Raw genomic sequence first — 17,118 nt, 5'->3', positions numbered from 1 at the left:
GCACTCACCCACACATCTATTATCCATCCATTCATTCCCCCATCCAGCCACCCATCCATCCATTCACCTACACATTCATCCATCTACCATTCATCTATCTAGTCACTCACTCATCTGTCCACCCACCCATCTATCCATCAATCCATCTGTTTACCCATTTGCCCTTTTATCCATCCATCCATCCACCCATCCATCCATCCATCCACCAACCCATCAATTCATCCATCCATCACTCATTCATCCACCCATCCATCCATTCATTCACCCATCTACTCATTACCCACCTACCCGCACATCTATTATCCATCTGTTCATTCCCCCATCCAGCCACCCATCCATCCGTTCACCCACACATTCATCCATCTACCATTCATCCATCTAGTCACTCACTCATCTGTCCACCCACCCGTCCATCCATCCATCCATCCATTCACCCACACATCCATCCATCTAACATTCATCTGTCTAGTCTCTCACTCATCTGTCTGCCCACCCATCTATCCATCCACCTTTTCACCCATTTGCCCTTTTATCCATCCATCCACCCACCCACCCATCCATCCATTCGCCCATCCATCCATTCGCCCGTCCATCTGTCCATTACTCATCTACCCACTTACCTATCCATCCATCTGTCCACCCATCTACCCTTCCATCCATCCATTCATCACTTATTCTTCCACCCATTCATCTATTGATTCACTTATCCATCCATCCACCTATCTATCCTCCCATCTGCCCACACATCCATTCACCCATCTAACCTTCTGTCCATTCATCCAACAATTTTTTATCAAGCACCTACTATTTGCCCCATACTATGCTCAACTCCCGTCACCAGTTCTGCGACTGGTCACCTTCTGAGTGACTCCTGTGGCCATCCTGAGTCCCAGCCCCTAGACCCAATGGGGCTCAAACTGGCTATGGCACACACACCCCATTTTTTTTGAGACTGTCTCACTCTGTCACCTAGCCTGGAGAGCAGTGGCTTCCCCTCAGCTCACTGCAACCTCTGCCTCGCAAGTTCAAGCGATTCTCCTGCCTCAGCCTCCTGAGTAGCTGGGATTACAGGCACGAGCCACCATGCATAGCTGATTTTTCTATTTTTTAGTAGTGATGGGATTTCACCACATTGACTAGGCTGGTTTTGAACTCCTGACCTCAAGTGGTCCACTTGCCTCAGCCTCCCAAAGTGCTAGGATTACAGGCATAAGCCATTGAGCCCACTGCCCCCCAACTCCACTTTTTATGAACCAGTTCTCTGCCTCAGTCCCTGGGCATCAGCCTCTCCTCCCCGCTCCTCCTCGCCCCCAGACCCTGTGGCCTCTACATCCTACCCTCCTTTGTTCCCTCCTCCACGTCCACCTCTTTGTTCCCCCGGGTTCAAATCTCAGCTTCCCCTCTCCCAAGCTGTGTGATCTTCAGCAAGCGTCTTTCTCCTACAGCCTCAGTTTTCCTTACCTCCAATATGGGTAGTACTTTCTCCACCTGACCGGACTGCAGAGAAGACGTAAAGACATGAAGGTGGGCCGGGCGCGTTGGCTCACACCTGTAATCCCAGCGCTTTGGGAGGCTGAGGCGGGCGGATCATCTGAGGTCAGGAGTTAAAGACCAGTCTGGCCAACATGGTGAAACCCCATCTCTGCTAAAAGCACAAAAATTAGCTGTGCGTGGTGGTGGGGGCCTGTAATCCCAGCTACTTGGGAGGCTGAAGCAGGAGAATCGCTTGAACCCGGGAGGCAGAGGTTGCAGTGAGCTGAGATCGCGCCACTGCACTCCAGCCTGGGTGTCAGAACGAGACCCTGTCTCAAAAAAAAGGAAGTAAAGGTGCAAAGTGGATGCTATTTTTGGAGATATTAAGCCCTTATATTCTGGTCCTCGGACATCCTTAGTTTCTAAAAATGTCTCACTCCCCAGACACTGACGACCCAGCCAGGGCACCAAGCCCTAAGGTACTTGTGGGCAACTGCCTTTCCCGCCTGGAGAATTTCTACCCTCCTTTCAAGGTAACACCCGGCCGTCACCTCCTGCTCATCCCTGACCTCTCAGGGCTCGGGGTGTCTGTGTCTGGCTCTGACTGCCCCAAATTTGGAGCCCCTCAAGGGCAGTCCCTGGGCTGAGTCTTCCAAACCCCATCATTCATTCAGCATTTATTGAGCGTCTGACTTATGGCAGAATGAGGATAGAGTACGAACAGAAAATAAATAAGCCAGGGAGATGACCAGCCAGTGAGATGACTTGCAGATGACACTGAGATAAGAAATGGGGTGACTGTCAGAGCAATGACTCAGGATGGGGGTTTTGTTTATTGTGATTATTATTATTTTTTCAGACGGAGTCTAACTCTGTCGCCCAAGCTGGAGTGCGGTGGTGTGATTTCGGCTCACTGCAATCTCCCCCTGCCGGGTTCTTGCAATTCTCCTGCCTCAGCCTCCCGAGTAGCTGGGATTGCAGGCATGTGCCACCACTCCGGGCTAGTTTTTGTATTTTTAGTAGAGACGGGGTTTCACCATGTTGACCAGGCTGATCTCAAACACCTGACCTCAGGTGATCCATGCACCTCGGCCTCCCAAAGTGCTGGGATTACAGATGTGAGCCACCACGGCTGGCCTTATTATTTTTTTCTGAGACAAAGTTTTGCTGTGTCGCCCAGGCTGGAGTGCAGTGGCGCAATCATAGCTCATGGCACGCCCCACTAATGTTTAAACTTTTTGCAGAGATGGAGGTCTCACTATGTTGCTCAGGCTGGTCTCCAACTCCTGGGATCAAGTGACCCGCCCACCTTAGCCTCCCAAAGTGCTGGGATTCCAAGCATGAGCCAGCAGATTGTGCCTGGCGGGGGGTCCATTTAGACTGGGTGGTCAGGGAAGGCCTCTCCGAGGAGCTGGCCTGGAGAGGAGGGAGCCGTGCACTCTCTGCAGGAAGGGCATCCTGGCAGAGGGAACAGCCAGTGCGGAAACCCTGAGGCTGGACCACAGCCAAAGCCTGTGAGGACCACTGAGGTCAGAAGAGTGAGTGAGGGGCAGTGAGGGGGAGAGTGGGTGGAGGAGAGAGGGGGAAGAGGAAGCAGAGACAGGACACCGCAGGGAGCAGCTTCAATTTTGTTCCAAGGATGACTGGGTCTCGGGGAGAGGTTCACGCGAGGAAGGATCTGCTTTGATTATTTCCTTTTTATTTGTTTGTTTATTGAGCTAGAATCTCAGTCTGTTGCCCAGGCTGGAGTGCAGGGGCGCGATCACAGCCTGCTGCAGCCTCGACCTCCCACCTCAGCCTCCCAAGTAGCTGGGACCACAGGTGCACACCACCATGCCTGGCTGATATTTCATTTTATTTTATTTTTGAGACAGAGTTTCGCTCTTATCTCCCAGGCTGGAGTGCGATGGCTCTCTGCAATGATCTTGGCTCACTGCAACCTCCACCTCCCAGGTTCAAGGGATTCTCCTGCCTCAGCCTCCCTTGTAGCTGGGATTACAGGTGCTCACCACCACGCCTGGCTAATTTTGTATTTTTAGTAGAGACAGGGTTTTGCCATGTTGGTCAGGCTGGTCTCAAACTCCTGACCTCAGGTGATCCGCCCACCTCGGCCTTCCAAAGTGCTGGATTACAGGCGTGAGCCACTGTGCCCGGGTGATTTTTTCCATTTTAATTTTTAATTTTATTTATTTATTTATTTGAGGCAGGATCTCAGTCTGTTGCCCGGGCTGGAGTGTAGGGGCGCGATCACAGCCTGCTGCAGCCTCGACCTCCCACCTCAGCCTCCCAAGTAGCTGGGACCACAGGTGCACATCACCATGCCTGGCTCATTTATTTTATTTTATTTTTGAGATGGAGTCTCACTCCATCGCCCAGGCTGAAGTGCAATGGCACGATCTTGGCTCACTGCAACACCCACCTCCCGGGTTCAAGTGATTCTCCTGCCTCAGCTTCCCGAGTAGCTGGGATTACAGGCGCCAGCCGCTACATCTGGCTAATTTTTGTATTTTTAGTAGAGACGGGGTTCCACCATGTTGTCCAGGCTGGTCTCGAACTGCTGACCTCAGGTGATCCACCCGCCTCAGCCCCCACAAAGTGCTGGGATTACAGGCATGAGCCACTGCACCCAGCCAATTTTATTTTATTTTTGAGACGACGTTTTGCTCTTGTTGCCCAGGCTGGAGTGCAATAGGATGATCTTGGCTCACTGCAACCTCTGCCGTCTGCATTCAAGCAATTCTCCTGCCTCAGCCTCCTAAGTAGCTGGGATTACAGGTGCCTGCCACCACACCAGGACAATTTTTGCATTTTTACTCGAAACAGGGTTTCACCATGTTGGTCAGGCTGGTCTTCAACACCTGACCTCAGATGATCTGCCCACCTTGACCTCCCAATGTGCTGAGATTACAGGTGTGAGCTACTGTGCCCGGCCCTGTGATTTTTAAAATTTTGTTTGTAGAGACAGGGGTCTCCCTATGTTGCCCAGGCTGGTCTCGGACTCCTGATCTCAAGCGATCCTCCTGCCTTGGCCTCCCAAAGTGCTGGGATTACAGGTGTGAACCACAGCACTGGGCCTGTGTCTGCGTCTCTTAAAACCCCTTTGCGTCTCTCTTAGCAGGACATTCTCATTGCATTTAGGGTTCAGCCTACATCCAGGGTTATTTTATCTCAAGGTCCTTCATTTAATTACGTCTGCAAAAGACCTCTTTTCTAAATAAGGGCACATCCATGGGTCCCCAGGGCTAGGATTTGGGGTTATTATATATACATTTTATATATATACACACACACACACACACACACACACACACACACACTATATATATATATATATATATATATATATATATAATTTTATTTTATTTTATTTTTATTATTTTTTTTGAGAGACAGAGTCTTGCTCTGTCGCCCAGGCTGGAGTGCAGTGGTGCAATCACAGCTCATTGCAGCCTCGACCTCCTAGGCTGAAGGGATCCACCTGCCTGAGCCTCCTGAGTAGCTGAAGCTACGGACACATGCCACCATGCCTGGCTAATTTTTTATTTTTTGTAGTGATGGAGTCTCACTGTGTTGCCCAGGCTGGTCTTGAACTCCTCAGTTCAAGCGATCCTCCCGCCTCAGGCTCCCAAAGCGCTGGGATTACAGACCTGAGCCACTGTGCTCAGCCTGGATTTATCTTTTGGGGAGCCACCATTGGACTGACTCCAGGGGTGACCATAGAGCCAATGGCCAAATGTCGGGGTGACCCAAGGACAGCGTCCTGAAGGAGAGCCAGGCAGCCTGTGTGGATGATTTAGTAAAGGCAGACAGGTGGCTTCTTCTTTTTTATTTTTTGAGGCAGCATTTCGCTCTTGTCGCGCAGGCTGGAGTGCAGTCGCTTGATCTCAGCTCACCGCAACCTCCGCCTTCTGGGTTCAAGCGATTCTCCTGCCTCAGCCTCCCGAGTAGCTGGGATTACGGGCATGTGTCACCACAGCCCAGCTAATTTCATATTTTTAGTAGATACGGGATTTCTCCGTGTTGGTCAGGCTGGTCTCGAACTCCCAACCTCAGGTGATCCGCCCACCTTGGCCTCCCAAAGTGCTGGGATTACAAGCCCAAGACACTGCGCCCGGTGATAGGGATGCTTCTTGAAGGAGTGAATGTTTGGGATGAGAGATGGAAGGATTTGACAGATGGAGGTGGAGATGGGGGTGGGTGGGCACGGAATGCACCGAGACATGGGGCTGGAACGTGCCCAGTGTGCTGTGGCATGGGACCTCATGGGAGCCTCTGTCAATTAACGAAGGGGGTTAGGTTAGGTTAGGTAAGGGGGAGTCTCAACCGGAGTGATCCTGCCCTCTCCAGGGGACACTGGCTCTTGTCTTGGGGCATCTGTGATTGTCACCACTTGCGGAGGGGATGCTCCCGGCATGGAGCAGGTGGAGGTCAGGGACACTGCTCAGCACCCTGCAGTGCCCAGGATGGCCCCGCCCCAGAGAGCAATTCAGCCCCAATGTCCACAGTGCCCAGCGGGAGAGATCCTGTGTTCATTTCTTTGGGGAAAAAGTTGAATCCTCTCCCTGCTCACATCAGACACCAGAATAAGCTCCCGATGTGGCAGACGGTAGAAACCAGGGGCACCCCAGCTCCTGGGACTCACCTCCTCTCTCCCTCCCCACTCAGGGTGTGGATTTCAATGTGTGCAGCCTCCTGGGACCTCAGCAGGGCAGAGGGTCATGGGACGCAGAGTCTCTTTGGGGTCTGTGGAATCCCCTAACCTGGGGACGTGTCTCAGTCAGGGGTGATCCTGCCCCCAGGGGACACTGGGCAATATCTGGGGACATTTGTGGTTGTCATGACTTGTTGGCGCACCAGGCATGGAGTGGGTGGAGGCCAGGGATGCTGCTCAGCACCCTGCAGTGCCCGGGACAGCCCCACACCAGAGAATGATCAGGCCCCAGTGTCCACGAGGTCTGGGTGAGAGAGGCCTTGCCTAGGAAGATAAGGAGCAGGTAATGTCAGGAACCGTGTTATCTAACAGAAACATAACGTGAGCCACGTATATAATTTAACCTGTTCCAGGAGCAATATTTAAAAAGTAAAAAAGAAGCCTGGGTGCAGTGGCTCATGCCTGTAATCCCAGCAATTTGGGAGGCTGAGGCGGGCAGATGACGAGGTCAGGAGATCGAGACCATCCTGGACAACATGGTGAAACCCCGTCTCTGCTAAAAATACAAAAAATGAGCTAGGCACGGTGGCAGGTGCCTGTAATCCCAGCTACTCGGGAGGCTGAGGCAGGAGAATCGCCTGAACCCAGGAGGCGGAGGTTGCAGTGAGCTGAGATTGTGCCATTGCACTCCAGCCTGGAGGCAGAGCGAGACACCATCTCCAGGGAAAAAAAAAAAAAGTAAAAAAAGAAACAAGTGACATTAATTTTAATAATATATTTCATTCGAACCCAGTATATCCCAATTCTTTTTTTATTTATTTTTTATTTTTTAAAGACAGGGTTTCACCATGTTGGTCAGCCTGGTCTTGAACTCCTGACCTCAGGTGATTCGCCCGCCTTGGCCTCCAAAGTGTTTGGATTACAGGCATGAGCCACCACGCCTGGCCCCCAATTCTTATCATTTCAACATGCAGTCTATATATATGTGTATTTCTTTATTTTTACTTATTTATTTATTTTTTGAGACAGTCTCTTCATCACCCAGGCTGGAGTGCAGGAGCACCATCTTGGCTCACTGCAACCTCCACCTCGCGGGTTCAACCGATTCCCCTGCCTCAGCCTCCCAAGTAGCTGGGATCACGGGCACCCGCCACCACGCCTGGCTGATTTTTGTGTTTTTAGGTTTCGCCATGTTGGCCAGGCTGGTCTCGAACTCCTGACCTCAAGTGATCCTCCCACCTCAGCCTCCCAAAGTGCTGGGATTACGGGCATGAACCACTGCACCCAGCCAAGAAACTGATTTTTAATGTTACTTAGTTTTAGTAAATTGAAATTGAAAATTAAAGCATCACGTGCGGCCAGTGGCCACAATATTGGACAGTGTATTCCAGCATGTTCTAGCCCAGGGGTCTGCTGCTGGGTTACACGGCACAGATCTAGAGTGTTCTCGACTGGAGCCCATCTACCATATGGGATGTAGACTGTTCTAGACCAGAGAGGTCAACTATTGTATCATGGACAGCACAGGTCTAGAATGTTCTAGAATGTTCTAGACCTAGGGTCTGTATCATATTGGATAGCACAGATCTAGAGTCTAGAATCTAAAGCAAGACAAAGGCAAGATTCGAATTTACACTTAAGGGCCGGGCCCGGTGCCTCATGCCTGTAATCCCAGCACTTTAGGAGGCTGGTGGGGCGGTGGGGGAGTGGATCACTTGAGGTCAGGAGTGCGAGACCAGCCTGGCCAACATGGTGAAACCCTGTCTCTACTAAAAATACAAAAAATTAGCTGGGTGTGGTGGCGTATGCCTTAATCTCAGCTACTCGGGAGGCTGAGGCAGGAGAATCACTTGAACCCATGAGGCAGAGGTTGCAGTGAGCTGAGATTGCACCATTGCACTCCAGCCTGGGTGACAGAGCGAGACTGTCTCAAAAAAATTAAGAAAATTAAAAAAAAATTTAAATTGACACCTAAGCCACCACATTGATGAATCCAGTGATAAATCCAGTTATTTGTATCCATAATATATCCCATGTTCCGTGTTACTTCATGCCAGGCCGTGTGGTAACACAAAAATGGGAGGCACAGCGACCTCCTCACAAGGGAGAAAATGGGCACGGACACCTGGTGTCATAACACGTCCAGATTGCGGGGTTCGAGGTCTCCCTTCAGTGGAAGCTCACGGGTGTCGGGTGGGATCTTAAGCAGTGTCCTTCTCTGTCTGTGCCTCAGTTTCCCCAGCCTTCTATAAGGGGCCAGGGGTACACCTTGTCATCATCCCCCAGCACTGCTGGGTGACCTCGCCTCACTGCCATGTCAGCCTGGGAGGCCGGGGCTGCTGCCAGCCCCATCTGGAAGAAGGGAGACCAGGCTGGGCACAGTGGCTCACACCTGTAATCTCAGCACTTTGGGAGGCAGAGATGGCAGATCACATAAGCTCTGGAGTTCGAGACTAGCCTGACCAACATGGTGAAACCCAGTCTCTACTAAAAATACAAAAAAAATTGGCTAAGCGTGGTGGTGCATGCCTGTAATCCCAGCTATTCAGAAGGCTGAGGCTTGAGAATCGCTTGAACCCGGGAGACCGAGGTTGCAATGAGCTGAGATTGTGCCACTGCACTCCAGCCTGGGTGACTGAGGAAGACACTGTTTCTAAAAAGAAACAAACTAACTAATATTTCTTAAACTATTTAAAAGTATACACATGGCTGGGCGCAGTGGCTCACGCCTGTAATCCCAGAAATCTGGGAGGCGGAGGCAGGTGGATCACTTGAGGTCAGGAGTTCCAAACCAGCCTGGCCAACATAGTGAAACCTAGTTTCTACTGAAAACACAAAAATAAGCCGGGCGTGCTGGCGGGCATCTGTGATCCCAGCTACTTGGGAGGCTGAGGCAGGAGAATTGCTTGAACCTGGGAGGCGGAGGTCTCAGTGAGCTGACATCCTGCCATTGCACTCCAGTCTGGGCAACAGAGTGAGAGTCTCAGAAAAGAAAAATAAATAAATAAATACAAATAAAATTACTACACATCGACAGAAAAGCGCAAGAAACATAAATAATTACAAACAAGCACCTTCGTTGCCACTGCCCAGCCGCTCCCCTGGAATGCACCCCGTCCCGTGTTCCTAAGCCCAAACCCTTTCTTCCTGCTGGAGGAGCCACCATCCTGATTGTCAGGAACATGCTTTGCTCTTCTCGGTTTTACCCGGCACAATGGTGTGCACTTGCAATCCCAGCTACTCAGGAGGCTGACGCAGGAGGATCACTTGAGCCCAGGAGCTTGAGACCAGCCTGGGCAACATAGTGAGACCCCATCTGAAAAAAAAATTCTCCATGGTTTAGCCTTTTATAAATATGTCCCTAAAACACTAGGTGGGTTTTTTTTTTTTCCCTGTTTTCCTCTTGACCTGTGTCATCTTCTGATGTGTGCCTTCTTGTCTCAATTTCTTTTTCTTTTTCTTTTTTTTTTTTTTTTGAGACAGAGTTTTGTTCTGTCACCCAGGCTGGAGTGCAGTGGCGCGATCTCAGCTCACTGCAACCTCTGCCTCCCAGGTTCAAGCCAGTCTCATGCCTCAGCCTCCCGAGTAGCTGGGATTACAGGTGACTGCCACCATGCCCAGCTAATGTTTTGTATTTTCTTTTTCTTTAATACCTAGTCTCGCTCTGTTGCCAGGCTGGAGTGCAATGGTGCGATCTCCGCTAACTGCAACCTCTGTCTCCCGGGTTCACTAGATTCTTTTGCCTCAGTCTCCGGAGTAGCTGACACTACAGGTGTGCGCCACCACACTAGGCTAATTTTTGTATGTTTAGTAGAGACGGGGTTTCACCACGTTGGCCAGGCTGGTCTCGAACTCCTGACCTGGTGATCCGCCCACCTCGGCCTCCCAAAGTGCTAGGATTACGGGTGTGAGCCACTGTGCCTGGCCTGTTTCACTTAATATAATGATGATGAGATTCCTCCATGGAAGGCTGGGTATGGTGGCTCACACCTGTAATCCCAGCACTTTGGGAGGCCAAGACCAGAGGATCGCTTGAGCCCAGGAGTTTGAGACCAGCCTGGGAAACATAGCAAGACCCCCGTCTCTACAAAAAATAAGAAAACTAGTCAGGTGTGGTGGCTTGTGCCTGGAGTCCTAGCTACTCAGGAGGCGGAGGTGGGTGGAGCATTTGAGCCCCGAAGGTGGAGGCTGCCGTGCGCTATTGATGCAGGGCAGACGAGGGCTTAGCCTGGGAGGGTTCTTGGCTTCACCCAGGACAGAATTGAAGGGCCAGCTGGTGGTGGTAGTAACTTTTATTGCAGTGACAGTGGAAGCAGCATCAGAGGTCCTCTTCTCTGCAGAGCAGGCCCACCCTGTAGGCAGAGCCAGGAGCAGTAGCTCAGAAGCAGTTCTGCAGGTGTATTTGTATCCACTTGGTTTTTCTTTTTTTGAGAGGGGGTCTCATTCTGTTGCCCAGGCTGGAGTGTAGTGATGCAATCCCAGCTCATTGTAACCTCCACCTCCCAGGTTCAAGCAATTCTCCCTGCTTCAACCTCCCGAGTAGCTGGGATTACAGGCACCTGCCAACACGCCCAGCTAACTTTGGTATTTTTTTAGTAAAGACAGTTTCACCATGTTTGTCAGACTGGTCTCGAACTCCTGACCTCAGGTGATCCACCTGCCTCAGTCTCCCAAAGTGCTGGGATTACAGGTGTGAGCCACTGTGCCTGGCCTTTTTTTTTTTTTTTTTTTGAGATGGAGTCTTGCTCTGTTACCCAGGCTGCAGTGCAATGGCACAATCTTAGCTCGCTGCAACCTCCGCCTGCCGGGTTCCAGCAATCCTCCAGCCTCAGCCTCCCAAGTAGCTGGGACTACAGGTGCATGTAACCACGCCCAGCTAATTTTTTGTATTTTTAGTAGAGACGGGGATTCACCATGTTGGCCAGGATGGTCTTAATCTCTTGACCTCATGATCTGCCTGCCTCAACCTCGCAAAGTGCTGGGATTAGAGGTGTGAGCCACCGTGCCCAGCTTGTTTTTTTTTTTTATTTTTTTTTGAGACAGTGTCTTGAGACACTCCCACCGGCACCATGACAGTTTACAAACGCCATGGCAACGTCGGGAAGTTATCCTAAAAGTGAAGGAGCCCTCAGCTCCAGGAACTGCCCACTCCTTTCCCGGAAAACTCATGAATAATCCACCCCTTGTTTAGCATATGATCAAGAAATCACCGTAAAAATAGCCAACAAGCAGCCCAGGCGGCTGCTCTGCCTCTGGAGAAGCCATTCTTCATTCTTTTACCTACTTACTTTTTTTTTTTGTGATGGAGTCTTGCTCCGTTGCCCAGATTGTGCCCAGTGGCACAATCTCGGCTCACTGCAACCTCTGCTTCCTGGGTTCAATTGATTCTCCTGCCTCAGCCTCCCAAATAGCTGGGACTACAGGCGCCCACCATCATGCCCAGCTAATTTTTGTATTTTTAGTAGAGATGGGGTTTCACTATGTTGGTCAGGCTGGTCTTAAACTCCTGACTTCAGGTGATCCACCTGCCTCGGTCCCCGATTGTTTGATTACATACAAACTAAGGTACAAATTATGCAAAAATTTCTTTTTTTCTTTTTTTTTTTTTGAGATGAAGTCTTGCTCTGTCACCCAGGCTGGAGTGCAGTGGCATTATCTCAGCTCACTACAACCTCCACCTCCCGGGTTCAGGTGATTCTCCTGCCTCAGCCTCCCGAGTAGCTGAGACTACAGGTGTGTGCCATCACACCTGGCTAATTTTTGTATTTTTAGTAGAGACGGGGTTTCACTGTGTTAGCCAGGATGGTCTTGATCTCCTGACCTTGTGATCTGCCCGCCTGGGCCTCCCAAAGTGCTGGGATTACAGGCGTGTGAGCCACCATGTCCGGTCATTGGGTCATTGCCATGGAAAGGGTGGTGACTCCTGGGTGTTGTCGGCTGCTTCAACTCCATCCCTGTTTTAGTTAGTCCTCAATTTGGTCCCGTATCTGAGTCCCACCTCCTCCCTCACGATGGTCGCACCACTGCATCGCAGCCTGGGTGACAGAGCAAGACCCAGCACCAAAAAAAAAAAAAAAAAACAAGAAGAAAAAAGAGTTACACGTGCTGTCGTGTGTATCAGTGCTTTTTCATTGCTGTCTAGTATTCCAGGGCACAAATACATTTACCGATCCGTTCCCCTGTTGGGGGACACTTGAATTGTTTCCAGTATCTGCTGTGACAACAGAGATCCTCCAGGGTGTTTTTTGGTGGACACACATCACGCTTCTCTCGAGTGTATCCCCAGGAGTTCAGATCCCAGAGCATCAGCCTCTGTGGCTTACACCCACCCGATCAGCAAAGGCGAGACCTGAGGGCTGTGCCACCTTTTCCCGGGAACGCCTGCAGAAATGGAGCCAGCCTTTTGGAATGAGAATGGGAGGCTGGTGAGGGGCAGGTGGGGGCTGCTGGGGCGGAAGACCCCCTCCCGCTGGTCTGCCAGCCACGTCTGAGCACGCTGGCTCATCTGGGTGCCTGCTGATGGCTGGTTTCTCCGCAGGGAACTGGAGCACGAGGTTGGCCCCGTGCTGGAAGAGCCCACCCAGGCGGCTCACGTGCCTGCACACTCCCGCACGAGCACCGCCCGGGAGTCGGGGAGAAGCTGGGTCACACGAGACACCAAGGCAGCCACCATCTCTCCTGTGCCCTGATTCCCCCACCCAAAACACCTGTGTGTGTGTGTGTGTGTGTGTGTGTGTGTTGGGGCGACAGTAGGAGTGGACCCTTCTGTCTCTTTATAAGCCAGGAGGGGAGTGAGTGACCCAGGTCATTTGCCCACTTTCTGCTTCTCTGCCCTCCTCCTGGCACAGGGGAGCCCTCCCCCCACCCGATACCCCCATACCGCTGCTTTCTGAAGCGAGAGAGGCCCCCCCACCTTCCGGTTCCCGCACGAGTGTGACAGCAGCGTCCGTGGGGGACGTAGTTTAATCAAATCTCAGCATTCTGGAATAGGATCCGAAATTGAATAACGCAATCCCAGAATAGATTCTGGAATGGACCGTGGGACCCTGGAATCGAGGCTCAGATTCCAGGGGAAGCTGCCGGCTGGGCCGTCACAGCCCCGGACAACACTTCCCATCCCCAGAGCCAGAGCCTGGGTTCCTGGAGATGGAGAGCACCCCCGAACTGGGACAGTGCGTCGGGGGAGGGGCAGAGGATCCAGCTTCCATCTCTTGGCCAGCGAGGGAGGGGCCGGGACATCTGGGACTTTGCTGTCTCTTTCTTCATGAGAGTCTTGGGGGCTGAGGGACATCCCAGCGCCCTCGGCCACGCTGCTGCTCATCTCATTTCCCTGGAAAGAGATTAATTTGTGTGTCTGGGAGTCCTTCACTGCTCAGACATGGCAACTGCCTTGAGCAATGTTGCCCTCCTGAAACCCCTCTCCGTGCACACGGGGGTCACAGAGGTGACCCCCTGGCAGGACCCCCACCTCCCATGCTTACCTCCACGCCGCAGGACTTGGCCCAGAGTCAAACCAAACCTGATAATGGGCAAGGGGGCCTTAAAACACCCGGCGTCTGACAGTTCCATCTCCGGACCTCAGTTTCATCATCTGTAAAATGGGACCATAGAAGTGTTTTTTTGTTTTGTTTTGTTTTGTTTTGTGTTTTTGAGACAGTCTCGCTCTGTCACCCACGCTGGAGTGCAGTGGCGCGATCTCAGCTCACTGCAATCTCCACCTCCCGGGTTCAAGCGATTCTTCTGCCTCAGCCTCCCGAGTAGCTGGGATTACAGGCGCCTGCCACCACATCCAGCTAAGTTTTGTATTTTAGTAGAGATGGGGTTTCACTATGTTGGCCAGGCTGGTCTCGAACTCCTGACCTCAGGCGATCCGCCCACCTCAGCCTCCCAAAGTGCTGGGATTACACCCAGCCCCTAGAAGTGTTTTGAGATAAGGTGAGGCCTTCCGGGTGCTGAATGCAACACCCGAGCTTGGCACACAGGCACGGAATAAATGAATGAAGCATCCTCGGTGCGTCAAGCTGCGAGACTCGGGGCGTCGTGTCATCTTTCTGGGCTTGTGCAGACACCGAATCGTAAGACACTGCCTGGCATCAGCTCTTGGGTGACTTCCCGTGCCAGGCACTGTGCCCGGCATGCTCTGGGCCCACGGGGATGGGGCCTGGGTTTTGCTTTCTGAGGAGTCTAAAAACCTGTGTTTCATTTCCGCTGTCATTTGTGGACCCTGGGCTAGGCTCTTGGTGGGGAAAGGAGGGTCACAGATTCCGCTGCCCTTCTGCCCCTGTTCCCACCGGAGCTCCCCTGAGGGAAGGGCAGTGTGTGTGTTTAGGGGGGAGGGGTCGCAATCGAGGCAATGCCTGGGCAAGGCAGTGGAAGCAGATGGAGAGAGAGCACGGAAGGCTTCACGGGGGAGGTGGCATTTGAAGGGCAAGGATGGGAGGCAGCGGGGGTGATTCCGTCACTGGCCATGTTCAGGGGGCCATGGCAGGAGGGGTGGAGAGGAATGACTGGGGCTGAGCAACAAAGGGCCTTCGAATGCCAGGATGAGGGGCTGAGCCTTTACCCAGAGGGCAATAGGGAGCCACAGCAGCATTTAGAGCAGGGCAGTGCTTGGCCTGGGTGTTTCAGAGAGGCTGGGCTGGGGCCTAGGTAGGAGGTGAGGAAGGTGAATGGTGTCTGGGGCAGCCCAGACGAGGGGTCCATCTTCCTTCCTTCCCTCCACACCACCTGCAGATAACCCATCTGGGGCCATCCCTGAATCTCTCTTTTTTTTTTTGTAGACGGAGTTTCACTCTTGTCGCCCAAGCTGGAGTGCAATGGTGTGATCTTGGCTCACTGCACCTTCTGCCTCCCGGGTTCAAATGATTCTCCTGTCTCAGCCTCCTGAATAGCTGGGATTACAAGCATCCACCACCACACCCGGCTAATTTTTGTATTTTTAGTAGAGACGGGGTTTCACCATGTTGGCCAGGCTGGTCTCAAACTCCTGACCTCAGGTGATCCGCCCGCCTTGGCCTCCCAAACTGCTGGGATTACAGGGATGAGCCGCTGAGCCTGACCCCTCCTCTGACTCTGTACTCTTCTAAGGGCACAGCTGGAGACTACGGCTGCCCTAGCCTCACTGCCAGAGACTCCTCTGCGGTCGTTCCCGTTGCCCACCCCCAAGGGGCCTCAGTTTCCCCATCTCCAGCATACACAGGTCAAACATAAGAGACTGTTTCTCAGCCACCCCGTGCAAGCCCACCCATGCCCACAGTGCCAAGACGCTCCTCAGCCCACGGGACCCCTTAGTTGGAGGGATGGCTGGGTCCTCACAGCACCTCCCTCCTGCCCCTCTCCCTTCTGTAGAGATAGGTTCTGGCTCTGTCTTGCAGGCTGGAGTGTAGTGGAGTGATCATAGCTCACTGCAGCCTCAAACTCCTTGGGTTCAAGTGATCCTCCCACCTTGGCCTCCCAACCTCTCCCTTCTTTCTGGCCTTCATTTGCCCATCTGTAAAATGGGAATGCATGTTTTCATCTCATTAAGTTATCCTGAGACTAAATGGGTCAGCAGATGTAGGTATTGCTCCAGCATGAGAAACTGTGTCCAATCCCTCCAAACTCCTACTCCTACTCCAAAACCCAATGTAAATTTTCCATCTTCAGTTCAGGCCCAGGACAGCCTTTGGCTCTTCACTGTCCTCTGCCCTCAGCTCTCCCAGCTCCAACCCTGACCCCATGGGAGAGCTTGTGTCTGACTGTCTCCCCCTCTGCCAGGCTAGTGGAGGGTCCTTCCTGGAGTTCCAAAATTACTCAGCGTGGGGCACAGCAGGAATGCTGCTGAAGAAATGGAGTGGAAGAGAAGGGTCAGGGAAGGGATGCGGCAATGGGGAGCCAGAGAAGGTGGAGGAGGGAGGGAGTGCACTCGGCAGAGACCTCGGCGGGACAGATGGAGAGAGGGAGCCGGGAGGAGGTGGGCAGAGCCAGATGGACGGGCAGGGGCGACAGGAGGGGTGGGGTGTGGGGAGACCCAGATCCCCTCCTGGCACGCCTCCTCCTGGCTCGGGCGGGCAGCGCGGGCAGGGCCCGCCTGGGCGTCGGGCGCAGGGCGCAGGGCGCAGGGCGCGCGGCGCGGGGCCCGAGCGTGCAGTGCGGCGGGTGCGCGCCTGTGCGCCCGGGACGGCCGGGCGGGCGGGCGGCGGCACGTGGATGCCAGCCTGGCGCGCGTCTCCAGGCCGGTGGGTAAGGCGGGCGCCGGGCCGCGGGGTGGGGACAGCTGGGACTTGGAGTTCGGCTTTGGTGTGGAGGCCTGGAGAGGAGGGGGCTACCCAGCTGGCTTCTCTGGACCAGACCAGGACCCCCTCTCCCCGGCCACGGAGCTGACCCAGGAGGGGGGAAGGGACCTCCCAGTAGGAGGCGGAAGGGCCCAGGCTATGTGACGGGTGGGGGAGATGGGGAGCAGGTACCCCAGCCCCCCAACTCCAGAACAAGGTGGGGATGGAGGGTTCAGTGATGGGGGCAGATTCTATCCCCGCAGCCGCCCCTCCCCGCCTCCCTCGTCCATCTCCAGAAGATTATATTTAAATATCTCTTTTGTGCAAGGCAGGAGCTGGGCTCGCCCCTAAGAGGCGGTTTCCATGGCAACAACAATTGCCAGCTTCCGTGTGGTGAATCAGCGTTGCCATGGCAACCCCATCCTCATCTGCCCAAGGTGCTGGGGGGGAGGAGGTGAGGGCCAACGGAGGTGGGGTGGGAGGGGTGGGGGGGAGCAGGAGGCTGGAGCTCCTGCAGGTACCCCCATCTCTCTCCACCTCCCCTGGCACCCCCCTCCCAGCCCAGAAGCTGGTCCCATCTGGTTGAAACCGTCTCCCCTCCTGCCTCCAGCCTAGCAGGGTGTGGTACCCAGGTGGAAAGGGCCCCGGTGTGTATGCATGGGGGGCATGGGGTGGGAAGGAGGTCCGGCTGACTGGGTGGGGGAGGGGCACGGAGGTTTTCCTCTCCTAGATGGTCAGGGT

At 53.3% G+C, this 17,118-nt stretch overlaps 1 protein-coding gene across 5 annotated transcripts in view; it reads left to right on the top strand.

Annotated features, from left to right (window-relative positions):
* CELF5 (CUGBP Elav-like family member 5) overlaps positions 1–17,118 on the top strand; it is a 71,669-nt gene that overhangs the window by 28,844 nt on the left and 25,707 nt on the right. Inside the window, exon 1 of one of the 5 annotated variants that reach the window (XM_064382106.1) lies at positions 16,328–16,345. The exons of the other annotated variants lie outside the window; for them this stretch is intronic. The gene's annotated coding sequence lies outside the window, so the exon portion shown is untranslated. Of the gene's footprint in view, positions 1–16,327; positions 16,346–17,118 lie in introns of those variants that run through there. 5 annotated transcript variants of the gene reach the window in all.

Source organism: Aotus nancymaae, unplaced genomic scaffold (assembly GCF_030222135.1).
Source record: "Aotus nancymaae isolate 86718 unplaced genomic scaffold, 86718_ANA_hifiasm-v0.15.2.pri h1tg000028l, whole genome shotgun sequence".
Taxonomy (NCBI): Eukaryota; Metazoa; Chordata; class Mammalia; order Primates; family Aotidae; genus Aotus; species Aotus nancymaae.
Note: the sequence above shows the minus strand (reverse complement) of the source record. Positions and strands in the feature narration are given on the sequence as shown.